Source organism: Ceratotherium simum, chromosome 32 (genome assembly GCF_057802395.1).
Source record: "Ceratotherium simum simum isolate JZ-2026a chromosome 32, ASM5780239v1, whole genome shotgun sequence".
Lineage (NCBI taxonomy): Eukaryota > Metazoa > Chordata > Mammalia > Perissodactyla > Rhinocerotidae > Ceratotherium > Ceratotherium simum.
In genome coordinates this window covers 26,121,566-26,141,539 of record NC_141931.1, presented here as the reverse complement: position 1 = coordinate 26,141,539, position 19,974 = coordinate 26,121,566, and the positions used below count along the sequence as shown (strand labels likewise).

Below are 19,974 nucleotides of genomic sequence, written 5' to 3'. Positions count from 1 at the left end.
AAACTGTATTCCTAAAATGTCCTCCCCCACCCTAAGATACCAGAAGTCTAACTTCTCTGGGGTTTCAAGTTTTACATTTAACTTTTTAACATATGGGGAATTTATGCTCAAATATTTGCTGAGGTGCAGCTCTGAGCTGATTACCCCAGCCTCTCCCCCCAGTTAATAATCCATCAGTACTCCCCTGGCTTTTTACATCCTGTCTTTATCATATGTTAAATTCTCACACATACAAGGCTACGTGCACCAAACTTTCCTTTAATTATGAGAAAAGTCAGCGAAATTGGAACTATGACTACCATTCACATCTCTCTCAGTTCAGCCATCATTAAACGTGGGGTCATTTAAGGTAGGTTTATAAAGGGCTGGCAATGATTTTGCCTGGCTTGGGAACCCAGGCTCTTATGACCTGATCATCACAAGGCACTCCACTGGGAGCAGAACTGATCTGAAAGTGCACAGAGGTAGAGATTACTGTGCATCGGAGACTGTTAACCGTCCCTCCTCCACCCTCAATATCCATCTTCTTTGTCCACATCGCGCAGTAACTGGTTAACCAGAATAAACACTGCTTGGCTTCCCCTGTAGTCGGAGGTGGTCATGCCACTCCGTTCTGGCCAGAGGGAAGTTTGCGAAGGTCACAGCCTTTAGTGGAAGGGGCATGCCCTTGCCATTCTCCCCCAGAGCCACCCAGGATCACGCAGATGAAGGCCCCACGGATACCGAAGCTTGGTTCTGCTGTCAGCTCCGGAGAGAAATAAGCTTCTCTCTTGTTTACACCACTCTAACTTAGGGTCCCTGATACACAGCCAATCCCAAATCCCAACAAACACACCCTAAGAGGACTGTGCTCCTTTTTAATGAGCTTGTCATTATGAGGCTTAGATTGTTACTGCTGAACTCAGGAGGTGCTCTAAGTTTTTATCCAAAGACTATCAATAATGCAGAATTGGTTTGTTTCCCAAAAAAAGTCACAGTTCACATTAATGCTGACTGAGGTGCTTAAACCTCCGTAGGGAAAGGAAAGAGAACTCTGTGCTGTGAGGAGTCCTGGCTGAGCCAACCCCCTACAGAAGTAAGGGGTCAGCCTCACATACAACCACATCAGCTATTTCAGTGGTTCTCAAAATGTAAGGTAGAGGAGAACCAGTTGGGGGGCTTGTCAAAACGCAGACTCCTGGGCCCCAACCCCGAGTTCCTGATTCAGGAGATCTGGGAAAATGGTTCATTATCTGCATCTCTAACTAAAGTTCCCAGGGGATGCGATGCTGCTGGTCCAAGGGCTACAGTCTGAGAACCACTGCTTTACGCAACGGAGACTTTTGTCTGGGTTGATATCTATCCTAGGCATACCAGAAAACGTAATATTTCTGCAAAGTCATTAAAATGTGGGGACAGGAAGGTTGTTTTTTCTAGAAACAGTTTTGCATCACGTAGTGTGCATTAAATAGTTCTGCATCATAAATAGTTTTCCTTATAGAATGCCAATTGTCTCAATCCCATTGCTTTACAAACTTAAGCTTTGCTAAACCAGCCACCAAAAGTCAGACCAGCTTGTTCTCCAAAAAAGTTCAGTAAGAGTTACAATATCAGGAATTTATCAGATGGATCCTTCATGGCGGAGCCATTCTCTTAACAGGTCTAGGTATCTGGACCAATTATTTTTTCTAGGCTTCAAATTTCTCAAATATCAAGAGAAGAACCGATTACATCAACTTCACGAACTCTTCTCATTAGGCCCCTCATTTCTGGCAGATGGTTTTTTTCCCAGCTTTATTGACATATTGATGATTTTTTATATTAGTTATGTTTGTATATAATTTCAAAAGCCAGATACTCTATAAGGTTTGTGTGTGTGTGTCCCCAAAAACAGCCATCTCCTGCCCTTCTCATTTCTTTCTCCCTGGGGCAATCACTTTCAACCCTTTTAGCTGTTTTGGCATTCAGCTCCCTCTCTGGAATAACATCTTACTTAATTTTTCAGTTTTGGTCTTTATCAGGTAGCCAAGCCTCCACCTCTACCTCTGACTCTCTTGCCCACACCCCCATCCTCCTAACAGACAGGATCCCATTATTCTGGCTATGTAGAGACAGCACAGCAGGACCACACAGTACGCAATGACAACTTTTCTCCTGACACAACTTTTCCCTGGAGTTAATAATGGTCTTGTTTTCTCCACACCCTTGGTTTCCTACAAACTTATCACTCGTTCAAATCCAATTTTTCCATTAACTGTCTAAACCTCCTCTCGAGAAATTGAGATATGTAGGTATTGTGTTAGTTTCATCCTGAAGTCATTTCTACAAGGGCCTTCCATTCTGCTCTAATCTAGAGGAACTGCCTTCTATGCCTCATGCAGATGTCAGCCTGAGATCTCCCTTCACCTCTCTTATAAGATCTCCTCTTTTCTGCATCCCAGGTCCTCCTCACTCCTGGTTTCCCTCCTCCGTTTGATGGAGCACATTCTCCAATAGGTTCCTAAGAAAAGATTTAGGTGGAAATGTGTGAGGCCTTGCATGGTTGAAAATGTCTTCAATCTATTCTCACATTTTAACCAATAGTTTAGGTGGGTAAAAAAATTCTAAGTTGGAAAAACATCCTCTCTCAGAAATTTGAGTTTCCCTCCATTGTCATCTAGCTTCCACGGTTGGGAAGTCTGATACCATCCTAATTACAGGATCCTTTGATGTTCTGAAATTTCACAATGATGTGCCAAATAGCAATCTACTGTGGTTTGGGGGCCCTGAGGTTGAAGATTGAAATTCTTTCAAGATGGAAAACCGTTCTTCAGTTTTAGGATATTTTCTTGAATTACTGCTTATTTCCTCATCTCCGTTTTCTCTGTTCTTTCATTCTAATAGTCATTCAAATTTTGGATCTCCTTAATCTCCTTAACTTTCCTGTTTATTGGCTATCACTTTACTTTTTCAACCTACCACCTAGGGTTTCCTCAACTTTCTCTTCTAGCTCCTCTATAGAGTTTTACAATTTAATTTCAAAAAGGTCTTTTTAATTCTTAGAATATTCCCTTTTGTACCCTATCCTGTTCTTGTTACATGGATGCAAAATCTTCTGTTCTATCCCTGAGGCTATTAATGACCTTTTTTTTTTTTTAACATTTTTCTTCTTTCCTTCAAAAGAGTAGTTATTTCTTTCTCTTCGTTAGTTTTGCTCTCTACTTTTTAGATTAGCTGCCTTCTTCAGAAGTCTGGTAATACTTTGTGGTTTTTCATATTTAAGAGTGGGGAAGTTGAGGGCCGGCCCCGTGGCTTAGCGGTTAAGTGCGTGCGCTCTGATGCTGGAGGCCGGGGTTCGGAACCCGGGCACGCACCAACGCACCACTTCTCTGGCCATGCTGAGGCCGCGTCCCACATACAGCAACTAGAAGGATGTGCAGCTATGACGTACAACTATCTACTGGGGCTTTGGGGGAAAAAAATAAATAAATAAAATTATTAAAAAAAAAAAAGAAAAGTCACAACCCATTGCTGGTTTCTTAAGTTCTATGGGGTTTTTTGGGAAAAAAAAAAAGAGTGGGGAAGTTGAAAGGCAGACTGGCGTCTCTGAGCACATGGGTGGAGACTCTCGATCTTGGGAATCACTGTCTGGAGACCTGCTGGGTCATTCCAAGAGGAAACCCCAGTGTGAGTGTCTTTAAGTCTTTGCTCTTAGGTTAGTCAAATTAAACAGAAAAGGATTCTCCCATGTTCCAATACATAAGGGCAGGGGGTCTCCTGCCTATTGTCACTGGTTTAGAAGCGAGCATCCCAAAAGACACAGTTTCTTCTTTGCAAGTGTAGACTCTAAGAAAGAAGATCTCCCTCTTAAATCCAAAGCAACAAAGATGTGTCCAGCTCCAACTTCAGATTTCCAGTTATGACAGTCAACAGATTCTCTTCCTTTCTTAAGCTAGTGCTGACTAATATACCCTTTTTCACCTTGATTTGTTTACTAGACATCATAAATGTTCAACTATTATTGCGCAACTAGAGTTTGAAACTGAAATTATCCAAACTCAGGTGAAAAAGTGAAACTTCATATTGTCATAACAAAGCTACCCTAGCACTAGGAATCATTCTTCTCTCCATCCATTGAAAGGCAGGGTCCAAAGGCTTACTACTCAGAAGGGCCCACTCTACTAAGCTTTATTATAATAGTGATAAAAGAAATGTTGCATTTCTTTTCAAGTTACCCAATTATCCAGACCTTTCAAACTGATCTGCCTTAAAGTAGTTCAAGACACTCACAATTTTACTGACTAATAACATATAATTTCAAGCTCGCCACTCTGAAACAGGAAAAGGTTTACTGTTGTTTGTTTTCTCATGGCTCAGAAAAGAGAATATTCTCCAGGCAGAAAATCAAATGTGAAGGTCTCAACTAAAAGCTTATGAAATTCCAGACATGCTCTCGCTGCCCTTGGAAATCTAGCACCTCTAAATCACAGAGAGAACACCCTCATTTCACACTCCAGGAATTGCAAAATGAGCACAGGACACCTAATCTAAGCTAAGACCTTTCAAAATATTTCAATGAGAATGGAAAATCTCTGAGGATTCTGAAGGATGCACAACCAAATTTTTAACCAAAACCTGATCTCTGAAAACCACTACTTTCATCTTCCTAAGAAGTAACGTGCAAATAACAGCCTCGGATCACAAAGTATCTGCAAGAACCGTATTTGTAAACGGCTTTGAAGATGAAAGGCAGTGTTAAGTGCCAGGAGTTATGATCAACAAGAGCTTCCTTCTATTTATAGTCACCTGTCACCCAGATCGCTCTGCTAATAATGGCTGACTAAGCCCATCTCCTCCCGGCCCTCATCAGGCAATTCCCAGCCTTTCGAAGAAGAGACAGGCCCTGCCTGATTCCATCTTCAAGCGAGCCGAACTGATTCTTCGCGACAGAAGGTTCATGGAATTTTGCCATCCACCATATGCTCAGAGTTTGATTTACCTTAATTCGGACAGCAATTGACTGGCCATTTTTCAACCAGGCTTCATTGGTTTTCACTCTAAATAGATTGAAATCTGACACAAATTGCTGCCCCAGCCTACAAAATGCTAATTTTGTACGATCAGATTCATACCTCGATACCAGGAAATAAGATGTGCTGGAGATAATAGGCGGTCAAGGGGTCAATACCAGGGCTGGCGGCAACCTACTGTTGCCACAATAACATCTTGTGTCTTCTAACTCATGGGTTTTACTGTCATCTCTGAACCCCCCAATCAAACAGGATGTCTTACTTGAGAGAAGGTGAACTAAGTCAGTCGTTCAAAATGGGCATGAGAAAAATAAAAGCCTTCCATGTTACTTGCACAAGAGAAAAGAAAATCCAATCAAAGTACAGACTAGCTGTGTGCCATCCTGGAAGTTCATTTATTTATTTACTATTTACCTACAAATTATTTATCTACTATTAACTACGTATTTTCTTGTAGGAAGGATGAGGCCTTGATATACCCAACTAAATCTACCACACAATAGGTCTTAGTGTCAAGGTTGCAATCTAGGGTTTCTTGTACCAGAAATTTACTCCCAAGCCACAAAGGTAAACACTGTCCTTAGGTTAGCATACAACTGACATGAAATACTTAACACAGAAAAGCTTGGTCATAGGGCCTTATCAAAGAAGCATGACTTTTAGAATTAGTACAGACATCATCAACTTGGACCTGACACCTGGGACAAACTCCAAACACAGGATTTCTCTGTCACTTACAATATTAAGAGGAATAAATTAGAGCATCAATCCAAGTTTGTTAACAAAGTTAAGTAATCTTTATTTCTACAGGAGATTTGTGTCTCACGTTATACACCTGTGCATATAAGTCATTTTAGGTAAACTAGCCCATGCATTGTATATACAGTCATGAGAACTCAAAAAGTAAAGAAATCTTACAAGGGATCCTTCTATAAGCTGGACTATGCATAGATAATGTCTAATGCTCAGTGTCTAATTTTCTGAGTGGGATTTATGAATTGATAACTTCAAGCCAGACAGATGCTCAGCCATGACGCTTGAGAGACGCCACACAGTTCAAAATGCCTAAAGAAGCATCTCCTCACACAGTCAACCAGAACACTAACAATGAAAATTACCGACCGGGTAGCCCATCCCTGAAGAAAGCAGCCAAAAAGTAACCCCAGCCTGCAGAGCCTTGCAATCTCGCTGGGAATTCATAATTCAACTAAGAGCATTTCCGGTGTTTACTTTAAGCCACAGATATAGCCATAAAATTGGGCATAAATCAAATTTTATAAATTATATCATTTAAATGCATGAAGGAAATTTCCTCTAGTCGAGTCCAACTGCAAATCATTATGCAAAGTCAATAAAATCACCCTAATTTACTTTGGTTAGTAAAGAACACGGGAACGTAATGAACCCTGCAGGGGGCGGCTGAAGCCTGGGTTTACACTGTAACATAACCATCACTTAACAGAATGTGCTCTTGGTCTTTTAACCACAACAAGCAACACTGTTCTCATCTGCAAACCACAGGAACTGTTCCAGAAGCCTCCTAAAGTCTCACCTCCCACTCAAACATTTCAGGGAATCTGGGTTTTCATTGACCTTCCTTGGTGTATATGTTAGGAGAGAATAATACGGCATCCATTGGAATGGAACAGACACTCGGAAAAGGAAATACTCACCCTGGTCTGAGCTGGATCCCAAAAGCCTGCATAAAAAACATGAGTCAGGCCCTAAATGCCCGGCTGGCCACTCAAAGACTTAACGTGATAAACTACACAAAACCACTATAGTTCATAGTAGTACAACAGTCCCCCCTTATCCGTGGTTTCACTTTCCCTGGTTTTAGTTACCCGCAGTCAACCAAGGTTCGAAAATATTCAATGGAAAATTCCAGAAATAAACAGTTCATAAGTTTTAAACTGTGAACCGTTCTGAGTAGCGTGATGAAATCTCGTGCTGTCCCGCCTCTTCCTGCCTGGGACATGAAGTGTAATCGTCCCTTTGTCCAGCAGATCCACACTGTACCCCACCTGTTCTTCACTTAGTAGCTGTCTGGGTTATCAGAACAACTGTCTCGAAGTATCACACTGCTTGTGTTCAAGTCACCCGTATTTTACTTAATAACGGCCCCAAAGTGCAAAAGCAGTGATGCTGGCAATTCAGATATGCCAAAGAGAAGGTGCAAAGTGCTTCCTTTAAGTGAAAAGGTGAAAGTTCTCAACAATAAGAAAAGAAAAAAATTGTCTGCTGAGGTTGCTAAGATCTACGGTAACTTTTATTACAGTATATCATTAGAACTGTTCTATTTTATTCTTATTAATCTCTTACTGTGCCTACTTTATAAATTAAACTTTATTGTAGGTATGTATAGGAAAAAACATAGTATATATAGGGTTCGGTACCGTCCAGGGTTTCAGGCATCCCATGGGGGTCTTAGAACATATACCCCAGGGATATGGGGGGACTACTGACTGTAGAGGGACGAAAAGGGGAAGACTTGCATTTTACAGCCAGCTGGGAAGAATAAAGCATATTTTAAAGTTTTAGAGCTAATGAATGACAAGGGCTAAAACTCAAGGCTCCAAATACTCTGTTCCTCCACTGAGAGCCAGTCCCCGGCCTCCAGACAGAACGTCAGCATAGAGACCACGCCTGCGAGTCTGATTCTGGAGCTGGCTACTTCTCAGTGACAGTGCTATAGAGAATGGATCAGGGTAGAGGAGAGCAGAAGAAAACAAAAGTTCTCCGCAACCATCAGCTTCTATTAAAATGACGCATCCAACTGTCCCCATCTCCTTACCGAAATTCAGGGATGCACAGCTGGCAGGGGTCAGCCACACCCAGCATGAGGCCGGCCGTCTAGGATCTCAGAAACTGTCGGCTTCCATACAACCATCACTAGTTGCCCTCTGCTTAACTTTGTCTTCTGTTTAATGAGCACACGGGCGTTAAGGCTCTCAGAAGACTCAGCCTGACTTAGGGACTCCTGCTCCTCTGCTCAGCTAGGAAGGCACTCTCTTCAAAAATTCCTTAGTGAAACACAGATTCCTGAGGAATCTCACCTGCCACCAAATAAATAGCTGAAAATTCACCCCAAAACTCCACCAAAAACAAAAATCAAAAAACCTGGCAGATACGTCTCTCAAACACACATCTTTTTACACATTCCAGACTTTAAAGGCCTCTTCTCAATTGGACCAACTGGAAAATTAATGCTGAGAATTGCAAGTAAGATGAAAAAAGACAAAACGTGCAGGATAAGGACCACAGCGTTCAACGACGAAACCAGGTGGACGTGTTGGGGTAAATCTCAGCAAATCTTAGCAAATGAGCAAAACGGGATCCAACCTAGAGCCTTCCACATAGGGCTCGAGGTTGGAGTAGAGATTCTACATCTGTTGTTTGCTCGTTTGCAAATAAAACACTATGTATTATGAAAGAATAATTATGATTAAAAGCAGATGAAGTTGAACTTAGTTACTACCAACAGCGATATTAATAAAGCAAGTAGGCTGCTGGGAAAAATAAACTTTTGCCCTTAGGATTTCTCAGCATCTTCATGATCTCTGTCCTGTTCACACCTGTGAACAGACAGTGAACTGTCTCCAGTTCATCTTCCTCTCCACCCTTATCTTCCTCTCTAGGTACCACATTCTAAGGCTCCTCTTTCCCACTTCTCTGCCATTGGAAAAGCAAATCTAGTTTCCTCCCTGCAGAAATGAATGCAAACCCCACAGTAATCCAACCTAAATTTTGGCAGTGTGCTTTTCCCTCAATCCTCCCTGACTTTTTCTGTCGCTATCTTCACTCATTTTATGGAACATTTCTCCAAGCTCCACAATGCTTGAGAAGCAATGCATTTCTTTCAGACAGAGTACCAACCAGAAGGCTGTTTAGAACAGTCTCTTATGAATCTCTGCCTTTTTTAATTGAAGAATTCTAACCTACACCATGCACCAATCGGCATCATTTATATCAAATGACAGATTCCCTTTTCTGTTGCATGTGCAGTAACTGTTTCTGCTTAGTACATAGACAAGATGACAACTACTGGGTACATAACATTTTTTAATAAACCACCCAGAGGGAAACATCCTTGCCAATGTGGCAATGGGAAAAAAGAAAAATGACTCCCAGTGCCAATGCTTCCTCTGCAACTGAAGTACGTACCTAATAAAAGAGCTGGAGGGGGCCAGCCTCGTGGCGTAGCAGTTAAGTGCGCGTGCTCTGCCGTTGGCGGCCCGGGTTCGGATCCCGGGCATGCACCGATGCACTGCTTGTCAGGCCATGCTGTGGCGGCGTCCCACATAAAGTGGAGGAAGATGGGCACGGATGTTAGCCCAGGGCCAGTCTTCCTCAGCAAAAAGAGGAGGACTGGCATGGATGTTAGTTCAGGGCTGATCTTTCTCACAAAAAAAAAAAAAAAAAAGAGTTGGATTTTTTTCTCTAACAAAAAGAGAGACTTTTTTCTCTAACAAAAAGATAGTGTATTTGTCACAAAGCTATAAAAGTAAGCATGTCTTTTACCTTTTAAAACAGGTTTGTAAAATATAATGGTACCTACCAAGAATTATATCCCACCATTCATCACAGGAAAAATTGAAAACAGGTTGAAGATGAAAGGAAAGTGACTTACCCAAGGTCACCCGAAAAGCTCTGAGCCAGAACTAAGGTTTCCGAATTCCTAAGACTGGTTCACTCTAACCATCAGGCTGTAGTTTATCTATCCCATACTTAGTGCACTTTCTAAAACAATGCCAAAAGCCAGTTTCAGTGAAAATTCAGCTATTTCAATTTGGAAAAACTTGACTTTCTCTCCTGTGCTTTAAAGGAAGTGAAATTAATTTCCGCTCATGGAGAATAAAGCAACTTTGACTTGCCAGCTTCAGGCTTGAGGTCAGCCTCAGCATGGGAGGCGTCCACAAGCAGCTGAAGAAACCAGACGGGGCACAAGAAAGGCAGTGTTTACCCAGGCCTCACTCAACAGCAGCTCTGGGGTTCTGACTTCAGTTTTCTACAGGAGAAGAAAATAATCTCATAAAAGACCAAAATCTTAAGTTGAATCTAAAAGACTGTGCTCATCACTAGCCAACACCATTTAGAAGGGAAAATTCTAGCTCTCTTCCCCAGCTTTCAATAGTGTCATTTTGATTTCTACTCTCTACTTCTTCCAAGACTTGAGAATTTTTTTAAAAAATCTATTCTCACCTACAATAGTGTGGTAGCGTCTTTCAGAGAAGAAAGGGAAAAAGGAAAATGATTTATTTGAAAACCAACTATTTTTCAATCAAGATGAAATTTCAGAAGTTCAACACTTTCAAAATCTTTAATGGTCAATTCACATGACAGTGATCAACAATCTACCTCAATCCAAGAACACTGACTATTTTTCACTTCTACATTTAAAACCAGTGATTTAAGCTTCATGTAAAAGTTCTGCTCTCCGGTTACCATCTGAACTAAATGCAAAAAGAAAACACTTACTGCATTTCAAATCAAATACTAAAAACACCCTATTTGGATGATCTTGTATAATTTGGAGACTCAATAAATTATCAATAAAGGAAAGATAACAGCACTCACCTATAAAGATTAAGTAAGCTAATGCACTTCAAGTTCGAAGCACAGTGTCTCACACACAGTAAATAATATATGATAGTCACAGTTTCAATTCAATTTAAGACTAGGATTCATGGGTCGGCCCCGTGGCTTAGCGGTTAAGTGCTCGCACTCCGCTACCGGCGTCCCCGGTTCGGATCCCGGGCGCGCACCGACGCACCGCTTCTCCAGCCACGCTGAGGCCAAGTCCCACATACAGCAACTAGAAGGATGTGCAGCTATGACATACAACTATCTACTGGGGCTTTGGGGAAAAAAAAGGAGGAGGATTGGCAATAGATGTTAGCTCAGAGCCGGTCTTCCTCAGCAAAAAGAGGATGTTAGCTCAGGGCTGATCTTCCTCACAAAAAAACAAAAAAGACTAGGATTCAAATCCACTCACTCTCTCTTGCTCTAACTTGCTAGCAAAAACAGGTAATTCCAAATCAGATTAATTCCACAATCTTTTCATCATTACTAGACCTACAGATCCAAATGTCAAGTTTTTAAATGAGCATCTATTTCAATTATATTGAAAATGAGACTTTGTAGGAACTTGCACTTGGAATTTCAGACTCTTGGATTATACCTTAAAGTGATGCAGTTCATATTTCAGTTTTGCTGAAACGGAAAAAAAAAACAACTTGCCAAATTTAGGAGAAAGTAGGGAAGGTACACTTTAATAACTTTTATATCTTTTTCTGAGCCAATAAAACTTCAGGGAAAAAAAAAAAAATCACAGGATAAGAATCTGTTCCATCTTCCCCCGTCCCATGCTCCAAACCCTTCTTGTGTAGTCACAGCTGCTGACACGATTCGCCCTACTGTGCAGAATTCAGCAAATGCTTTAACAACAAGCACTGTATCTACCGAAATGTGTCATTTTTGTTTTTAAGAAAATCAAAAAGAATGAAACAGAAAAGCACATCAGATTCTTTCTTTTAATCAGTGCCAAAGAAAACTATCTTATCACAAGAACACCGAAGTGCCAAGGAAAAAAAGTAAAAGAAAGTTTTTGATTAGTGAGTGTCATCGTAACACAAGGGACTCTATCATTGAATAGGGAAGTATTACCATGTTCTAAAATTCACATCGGGCTAGCCGTATGGGAGAACGATGGTGGCATCTTTTATTCAGAACACTGCTGAACTGACCAAGCAAAACCCATCCTCAGGAATTTTATTTGGTAACTTTATATGAATCATATAACATCCCTTGTTATACTGCAAGCTCTAAATTGATTATCTTCCCTTATTTACAATACACAGTACTGTCTATAAACCTCTTGTTTAGACTGCCTTCAACACAGCCAACACTTGTTTTAGCCAACAAGATCATTTTTCTCACGAATTGTCCCAGGAAGTTTTTAGTCTTATAAAGAGAAGTATTGCCCAACGTAAAGAGTGGGGATGGAAAACAGGGCCTCAGATCTGATTCTCTCATTCACTGGGCTGCCAGGAGGCTGCAGCCACCCACACACATTATAAATATTAGCGAATGAGGTCCAAGACTCACTCTGTCTGGGTTGGTGGGGGACAGAGTGCTATTTGGAATGGTCCTTTCTAGTCCTAGGAATTATCTGAGCAAATTCAAATCAGCTATTTCCTTATGGCTTGTATTCACAGACTCGCTGACCTAGCCCAATCCATGCTATTACTGGGATTATTTGTGAAGCCACCTACTCCTCAATCTTCTCTACACCTCACCTTTTCCAGAGCACGAATGAAAACAGGACCCCACGTGGAGCTGATATCACTTAACAATAACACTCTACTTCTGCATAGTGAACTACCACCCACCAAATGCTTTCAGAGCCATCATCTCATGCCACTGACAAGCAAGGGCAGTAGTGTTTTCACGATACTTTGCAGACACGAGTTGGAGAGATAAATCACTTGCACATGTCTGCACAGATGTGTCGAATCAGATATTTTTTTCCCCCAAGAAAGAGGCGTGGAGATCTTTGAGTAAGATTCCAATCGAATGCACTTATTTTGTTGATAAGGAAGCAGAGGCTAAGAGGACATAATTGGTCCATGGTCACACAGCTAGACAGAAACATCTCTGAAACCAGATGCCAGGCCTCCTGATTCTGTCCTCTCTCTTCCTGTCAGGAATCTTCTTTACAAAATAGGGTTGACAGATCCTGGATCACCGCACTAAATACACAGGTTGACTTTCTGGTTTGTTGTGACAAGGACAATTTCCATTATTTCCTTTGTTCTTATTTGGAGAATGGGAAGAATAAGTTGCTACCAGGGCAATGGAGATATAAGAATAGTTAGAAAAAACACAAAATGTGTCTCGAATTACAGATCCTAATTTCGTTTTGGTACAAGAACCTTTTACAAGTTCTTCTCAATGACCACTACACTTACATGAACTCCAGAAGTTCGAAACAGTGTAATACTAAGAGAGAAATGTTGTCCAAACTAGAATACTAGAACTGGAAGTAATGCAAATCCTACAGTAGACCATTTCTGTTCAAATTATTTTTTTTTAAAAATTCTATTACTTTGATAACCTGACAAGAACTTTTAGACTTAAGTGTAGGCCCCACAGTCTGCATTTTCACTGCATAGGCTTCTTAAATCCCCAAAGCCCTCTTTAAGTGGAACGGTCATTCACTTATTGCTCAGAGCAATGTTTCCATCTGCCAGCATTTTTTGTGTGTGTGTGTGATTTGGCAAGTCCTTTGGGGGCACTGGCATCTAGAGAAAGGGGAAAAATGCCACCTCAGCTAGACTGGGCAGAAATGGGATTTGGGAAACGTTCAATACTCCTGGGACAGCAAAGGAAGGCCTAATGACAAAAAGAAAAGAGGCCCATCCTGGGGTCACCAAGGCTTTTCTCTTTCTTCAGGAACCTCTTCTGGCTTGTTTTTTTTAAGTCAGAAATCAAGAAGCTAGTTAGTTACACCTAGCAAGGTTTAAAAGAAAAATTAGTCCATAATTTCCGCAAGAAAAACTGAAGAGGAAAAGCTCTCCCCTATCAATTACTTCCATCATTAGTGACATTCAGGTCCCAGCGGGATGGCCTGTTGGAGGTTCCAGGCGCCCGGTATCCTAATGGGAAATGGGAACTACTCAGTTCTCAGCCTGTAGGTCTCAGCTGGCGCTTCTAGAAAAACACACATCAAAACAGGCTGGTTGATCGAACTCTTCTCTAGGGTAGGCTGCTGAATCCCCCGGCCACTGGGCAGTGGTTTACACCGGCCCGGGAACGGGTCCCGCGCACAGTAAAATCTCTGATAGGGACTGCGGTATCTCTGGTGTGCATGGGTGTGTCCCCTCCCCCGCTTTCGGGTAGGCGGCTTGGCCCCAGCAACGAGCTCAGAAAAAGATCTGAGACGGTATTTATTTATGGAAGGGAGGAAGCGGAGTGTGTGCTAATTTAATGTTCAGCAGGGAGAAAGTAGCAGATCTCCTATCTCCAAAGCGAGCCTGGCCAACAATTCCTTCTGACCAAGGCCTCTGCCCTCCCCCCCCTTTACTCGCTCAATCCACCCCCCTACTCCCAACAGCCTCCCCAGGAAATGGGGTCGAATTTAAGCCTGTTTTCGAGTTTTCTCCAACCTGGTGAAACCTGGATCCATTTGCTTGGTGTAGACACGCCAATCGGTCCCCCAGGCCCCTCGGCTACGGTGCAAGGGTGGAGGAGTGAGGGCAAGCGGAGGGCAGCGGCGATGGATCCGGATTCCGGCAGGGTCTGCCCTCCTCGAAAGCGGTTTCCCACCAGCCGGCGCGGAGCCGCCGCGGCTGCGCCGCAGGAGCCGACCAGACACGGCGCGGGGACGGCGCGCTCCGGAGCGGGGACCGCGCGCGGGGCCGGGAGCCCCGGACCCTCCACCGCTCCCGCGGGGTCCAGGGAGGCAAAGCAGGGGGCGCCCGGGAAGAAGAAGTCTGGCTACCGCACCGAAAGGGGAAGAGTCTCCGCCCGGCCAGCCCCTGGCGCCCTGCCCTTCCCGGAATCCCACCAACTCCAGAAACCCCAAGATCCCGAAAATTCCGAAAGCGAAACTGCAATCAGGTCTCCAGAAGTTTGAGAACGGGCTCCCAGGCTTCCCGGCGTCGTCTTCAGACCCCCCCACACCACAAATGCCATCAAGGACGAGGACCCGTGGGAGTGGCGATCCCTCCGCACGCCGCCCTGCGCGCCCCCGGGGCACCTCCCCCGGTTTTTTACGCGTCATGGTCCCCAGCCCCGGGCCGCTGGGGCGCCCCGACTGCCCCTTTCCCCGCTCCGGTTCTGGGGCGGTGGTCGGCCGGGCTCCTGCCGGGTCTCGGTTCCTCCCGCTCCTCCCCGCAAGAAAGGGAAAGTTGGGCCCTGCGAGAATCGTGTAGAATGTTCTTTGTAATCGGTTGTATATTCGCTTCCACGGCACAGCTCGGTGCAAAATCGCGGGTTTGGGGCGTTGGAGTGAATTGTGCGCTTGTCCGCGGCGACGTCAGGAAGACGAGGGGAGGGGTTCCCGGCTGAAACAGCAGTTTACAAGCATAGAGCCATTTTAGGCTGGTTTCCACTTGAGCGAAGCCCACGGGAGAGCCGTCCCCGGGAGGACGCGCGGGAAGCGCAGGATGGAAGCGCCGGGGACGCGCCGCGCGCTCCGCCCGGGGGGCGAACACGTCTTGGCCCGAGTGTCGCAGATCACTCAGCCCCGCCGCCCAGGTGGGAGGAAAATCTGCCATGGGGTCTCCAATCCTAGTGATGCTTCCCCCTGACCCGCACCCACGGGACACAGCGAGGCACAGGCCTCTCCGACAGAGCGGCGTCCGCCTAAGTGGAGAGGACGAGCCGACCCGCTGGGCCCCTGCAAATGCCCAGAGACCACGTTACTGCGGTAACTACTGAGCTGGCCAATACTATCTTTTAAACCCTGTGATTTAAAAACGTCTCGGCGCACTTGGCAGATGCGCCACCAGGTTCACCGGCCCCGAGAAGGTCCCCCGGACCTGCCCTCGCTGGGCTCCGGGAACCGCGCACGGCAGCCGCATGGCCCCCGTCCCCTGGGTCCCTCCCGCTAGCACCGCCGCGCGACCTCCGTTCGGCAGCTGCGTCCAGGCCACTGGCGACCCCTATCGGGGACCCTTGTTCCCAGCTAAGCGAGCTCGGGTTTGCTTGCTTTCCCTGGGGCTCCCCTTACAGGCTCCAACTTGGCCCCCAAACTCCACTCCCAGACCCCCCAGGTGCCGGCCTTTCCCCAGCACCTCACCGCCCACTCAAACCCGAAGGCGACACCCGCCCCCCTGCTCTCCCGCCCCGGCCGGAGGACACCCTCCCAGATCCAGCCCTCTCGGAGCTCGACCCGAGCAAGGGACATTTTCTTCCGAGAACGCTTTCCCCATCCCCCACCTTCCCTAGAGCGCAACTCTAAAAGCAACTCTTCGCCTCGACCCCGCACACTTTTTCGGCCGAGGTCCGCGCGCCCCCGCCCTCCTGCCGCTCCACTTTCACCCTCCCCACCCTCGGCCGCGGGCCCCCCCCTCCCACCCCGCCGCGGCGCGAACGGTAGCAGGGGTCCGCGGGTAAGTGCAGCGTGTCCCCTGCACACACAAAACCCCACAGGCGTCTGCAGCCCGATTGCACCCCATTCCCTGGACAGTTAGTCCTTTTAATAAGCACCTCCTCGCTCCACCTACTCTGGGCTTTACCCGCACGATCCAGCACGGAGAGAGCTCCTCTCACAGAGAGCCGAAATAAATCATTCTCTCTGCCCTCATGTATTTTGCACCACGTGTCAGCAGTTTGTCACGTCAAATCATGGCAGGGGCTGGTTCCAAGACGCACGCACACATTCGGGGCGGATCTTTGACACCCACCCACCCACACACAAACTGCACGCACAGGTATGCACACTGATCCAAATGCACACACAGCAGTTGTGCTGGGATGCCCCAGTCCGGGCCAGCGGCACCCTCTCCCCTCTAGGAATGGACTGGACACGCAGACTCTACCCACGGAAAAAACTAGGGCAGCGCATTCCCTCTCTTTTTTCCCACTTAATTCGCTAAAGCGGCTCCTGGAGTAGCCAAAGAGAGTCGAAATTAAGGGATGGCAACTCCGGTTGGGTTTTTTCCCACCTCAAAACCTTTATTTTCAGTTTTTAAAAGCCACCCTCGCCCGCCATATTGAAACTGGCACGGTTTCTAAATACTCCTTCCCCGCAGTTGTAGCGCTTCCAAGAAAACACAAGTACGGGTCGGGCTCTGGACGTGCGTCCGGCCACCGCGAATCAACCACTTCCCACCCCCAAGGCTCCCCCTTTCCCGGTTCACCTCCTTCCGCCGCCCCGGGTCAAAATCAATAAATATATCTAGCAGTTGCTACAGTTCTTTTTTTCCCGGCGGATTTTACCAACACACACACACTAAAAAATAAACTCCAAAACCAGATCAGATTAGTAATTTTGAAATGAGGTCATATGAGAGTAGACAACAGGAAAGCCCCAAGTGACAGGATATTACTTTAAAGCAAAAAAAAAAAAAAAGAACAAAAAGATCATCCACGCCAGAGCACGCTCCGAAAACTACTACTGACAATTTCATTTCAGCTGCACAGGCAAATGTTTCCAAGGGGGCGATTCCGAAGGTCTACACGATTTTTAAGCCCCATGATGGTTGGTCTCCAGTCCTCATCCCACCATCTTCTCTCCCCCACCCCCCACCCTCGCCCCCAACACACATACACACACACACACCAAAAAAGAAGAAGAAGAAAGAGACCCCAGCCAGGAGGAGACCGCGGAGCGCGGGGTAGCAAGGGCGGCTACGTCGCTAAAATGAGCGCACAAATGAGGAAGGTGGGCGCGGGAGGGGACAGCTTGCACCCGGGAAGGAGGACACTTTGCAACTACGGACGGACTCCCCCAAGGCCCGGCTTAGAGACGCGGGGGAAGGCGACAGGGGAAGCAAAAATGACAACCCGGAGCGCAGAGCGGAGTTTGAGGCTGTGCTCAACTGCTGTCGCTTCCTCCTCCTGCCCTTCTCTTTTGCTCCTCTCCCTCGGCACCCACGCCCCTCCAGCGCCCCACCCCCGGCTTGCTGGAGCTCCCCTTTTTCCCTAAGCTGGAAAAAAGAAGCTGACCGGTGCACTCAACCTGCGGGCCGGGCGCGGGGACAGGGGCCGGCGCGGCGTCCTACCTGGTGAAGTTCGTCCTCCCCTCGGCGTGGACCAAGGCCCCGGGCGCCGCCGGGGGGCACGCCGGCCTCCCTCGCCCGCTCTGCCTGGCTCCCGCTCGCTCTGCCTCGCTCGCTCCCCGCCCGCCGCCTCCCTCGCGCGCCCGCCCCGGTCCTCCGACTCCCACTACAGCCTCCTTCCAATATGGCATCCTCTCTGTGCGCATGCCCGGCACTCTTTTTTAAGATTATTATTTTGTGTGTGTGCAGCGAACTCCTTCAACGACCTTTTCCAGCGCTTGCAGAATGTCTTAAGCCAATTAGCCTGCCGGGCGTTCGCGACTCCTGCCTCTGCCCCCGCTGTGACGCCCCCGCTCCTGGCACACAACCCCCTCCCCAAACACACACACACACACACACAGGCACATTTCACGCTCACATCGCCCGCTCCCCGCCCCGCTCCCCTTCCTCCTTTCCCTTAGCTCCCTCCATACACAATCTGCAGAAAGTTCACATCACAGGCGTTTCCGCAAACCCATCTGCAAGGAAGTCTGGACAAACGGCGCATCTCAGCGGACACTTTTTGTTTTCTCGGTTTGCAATCCCCCTGTCGACGAAGTGCACAAACTTGCGCTTTATCCGCCGATGGATCGTTGGGAGCAGAGAGAAATTCAATCCTCTTCGCCACCTCTGCCCCGCCCACTGCGCCCCACCCTGCACTTATATGGGGCCTTTTCTATGGAGATTCAAACATTTCCTGGCCCCTTAGGGATGGTGGGAGGGGGCCGGGAAGAGGTTTTCCAGGGAAACGTGCCCCAAGGGGGAGGAAATTAAGTTGAGGCCGCTCCGGCGAGCTTGCAGCTGCGGTCTGCCGGGCCCGGGCTGGACGCGGGTAACAAGGGTCGCCACGCGTCTCCTGGAGCAATGACCAGGCCTGGGCGCCCAAAGAGGGCACCTGGCCCGGGTCGGCTATTGTAGGGCGGGAAGAGACTCCTGCACGAGAAAAACGTGGCCCTCGGCGACTGTCGGAGTGGAAATAGGAGGCAGCGCAGCCCGGCGCAGGGCAGGGTTTCTAGCCGGCGTGTGCGGGTCCGGGGGCACTTTGCCCAGAGCGTTGGGAGGGGGGGGTGGAAAAAGAGCAGCTCCCCGAGCCTCAGGCGCAAGGGCTGGGCAGAGACTGAACGAAATGTCCCCAATGCGGAAAAGCTGGCGATGTCCTAATGGGCAAGACGGAGAACTTCCGAAGGTGGGCTTCGCTGTAATGAGGAGCTAGGAGATGCTGGGTGGGGGCTGGAATTTATTTCCCAGGGAAAAAGAGAACGGGCACGTTAAGTTACGGTTTTTGCTCTGTTGCCACAGGGGGTAATATTCCCCAAGTCTTCCAGTTCCGTGTCCATCTCTTTCCCAAGAAGCCGTCTCGCCGTACCCCTCCCCAGGCCCGGGGTGTCAGGAGGCTGCACGGTCCCCGAGGCTCCTGCGCGTTCGCAGCTCCACCCACCCTCCCGCGCCCTGCCACCCCAGCACGTCCTCGAGGACAGAGGAGCTCCGGCAAGTGAGGTCCCCGGAGAAGTGGACGCTCCGAAGGGAGGGGTACAGGGCAGGGATCTGGAGATGGAGTCAGGGGGGCAGAGTCAGACCGCGCGCGGGACGGGCGGGGGTCCTGCCCAGGGGGTTCCCTCCCCGACGGCGGGGCCCGAGCTGGTCTAGAAGAACTGCAGGAGGAACTTGCCCGGAAAAACCCCGAGGTCGTGAGCGCCCCTCCACGGAAACGGCGGGCCGAGCTCGGGGATCCTGGGCGGGCGTCGGCAGCAGTGAGACCCCGCGCACGTCCCGTCTGGGGAAATCGTATTTCCTCACATCTTGGAGAGCGCTTTGCGAGGAATAAAACGCCTTCCTCCATCCTGCCACACCTTCATTTGAGGTGTCACCTGAGACCCAGAAAGATCAAGCGACTCACACACTTCCAACTCCAGCCCGAGTCTGCATCCTCTCCAGCTTCCCAGTTCTCTCCCTTTGGGGACACCATGCTGGAGCCCTGAGCTCTTTGATCTGAAGGTCACTGAATGCAGAGACTCCTCAAACCAACCGCACCCCGTCCCTGCACATTAACTCTCTCACCTGCACCCCAGAACTGCCTCCCTTTGTTTCCGATGGATGCACTGCGGCTCGGAGGAATCCAAAATGTGGACCCCAGAGCACTCTCCTTGGCTCTACCCCTGGGTCTCACACACCCAAGTCATCACTTCTCACTCCTTCAGCACAGTCTGTCCCAAGTCCCC

At 47.5% G+C, this 19,974-nt stretch overlaps 1 protein-coding gene across 3 annotated transcripts in view; it reads right to left on the bottom strand.

The window, feature by feature from the left end:
• The window catches only part of SFMBT2 (Scm like with four mbt domains 2), a 247,485-nt gene extending 229,167 nt beyond the window's left edge, over positions 1 to 18,318 (bottom strand). For 2 of the 3 annotated variants that reach the window (XM_087420850.1, XM_087420851.1), the window contains exon 1: positions 18,190 to 18,318. The gene's annotated coding sequence lies outside the window, so the exon portion shown is untranslated. Of the gene's footprint in view, positions 1 to 17,719; positions 17,819 to 18,189 lie in introns of those variants that run through there. The other variant, XM_014783683.2, reaches the window with a different exon arrangement.
• Between the last annotated feature and the right edge of the window lie 1,656 nt (positions 18,319 to 19,974).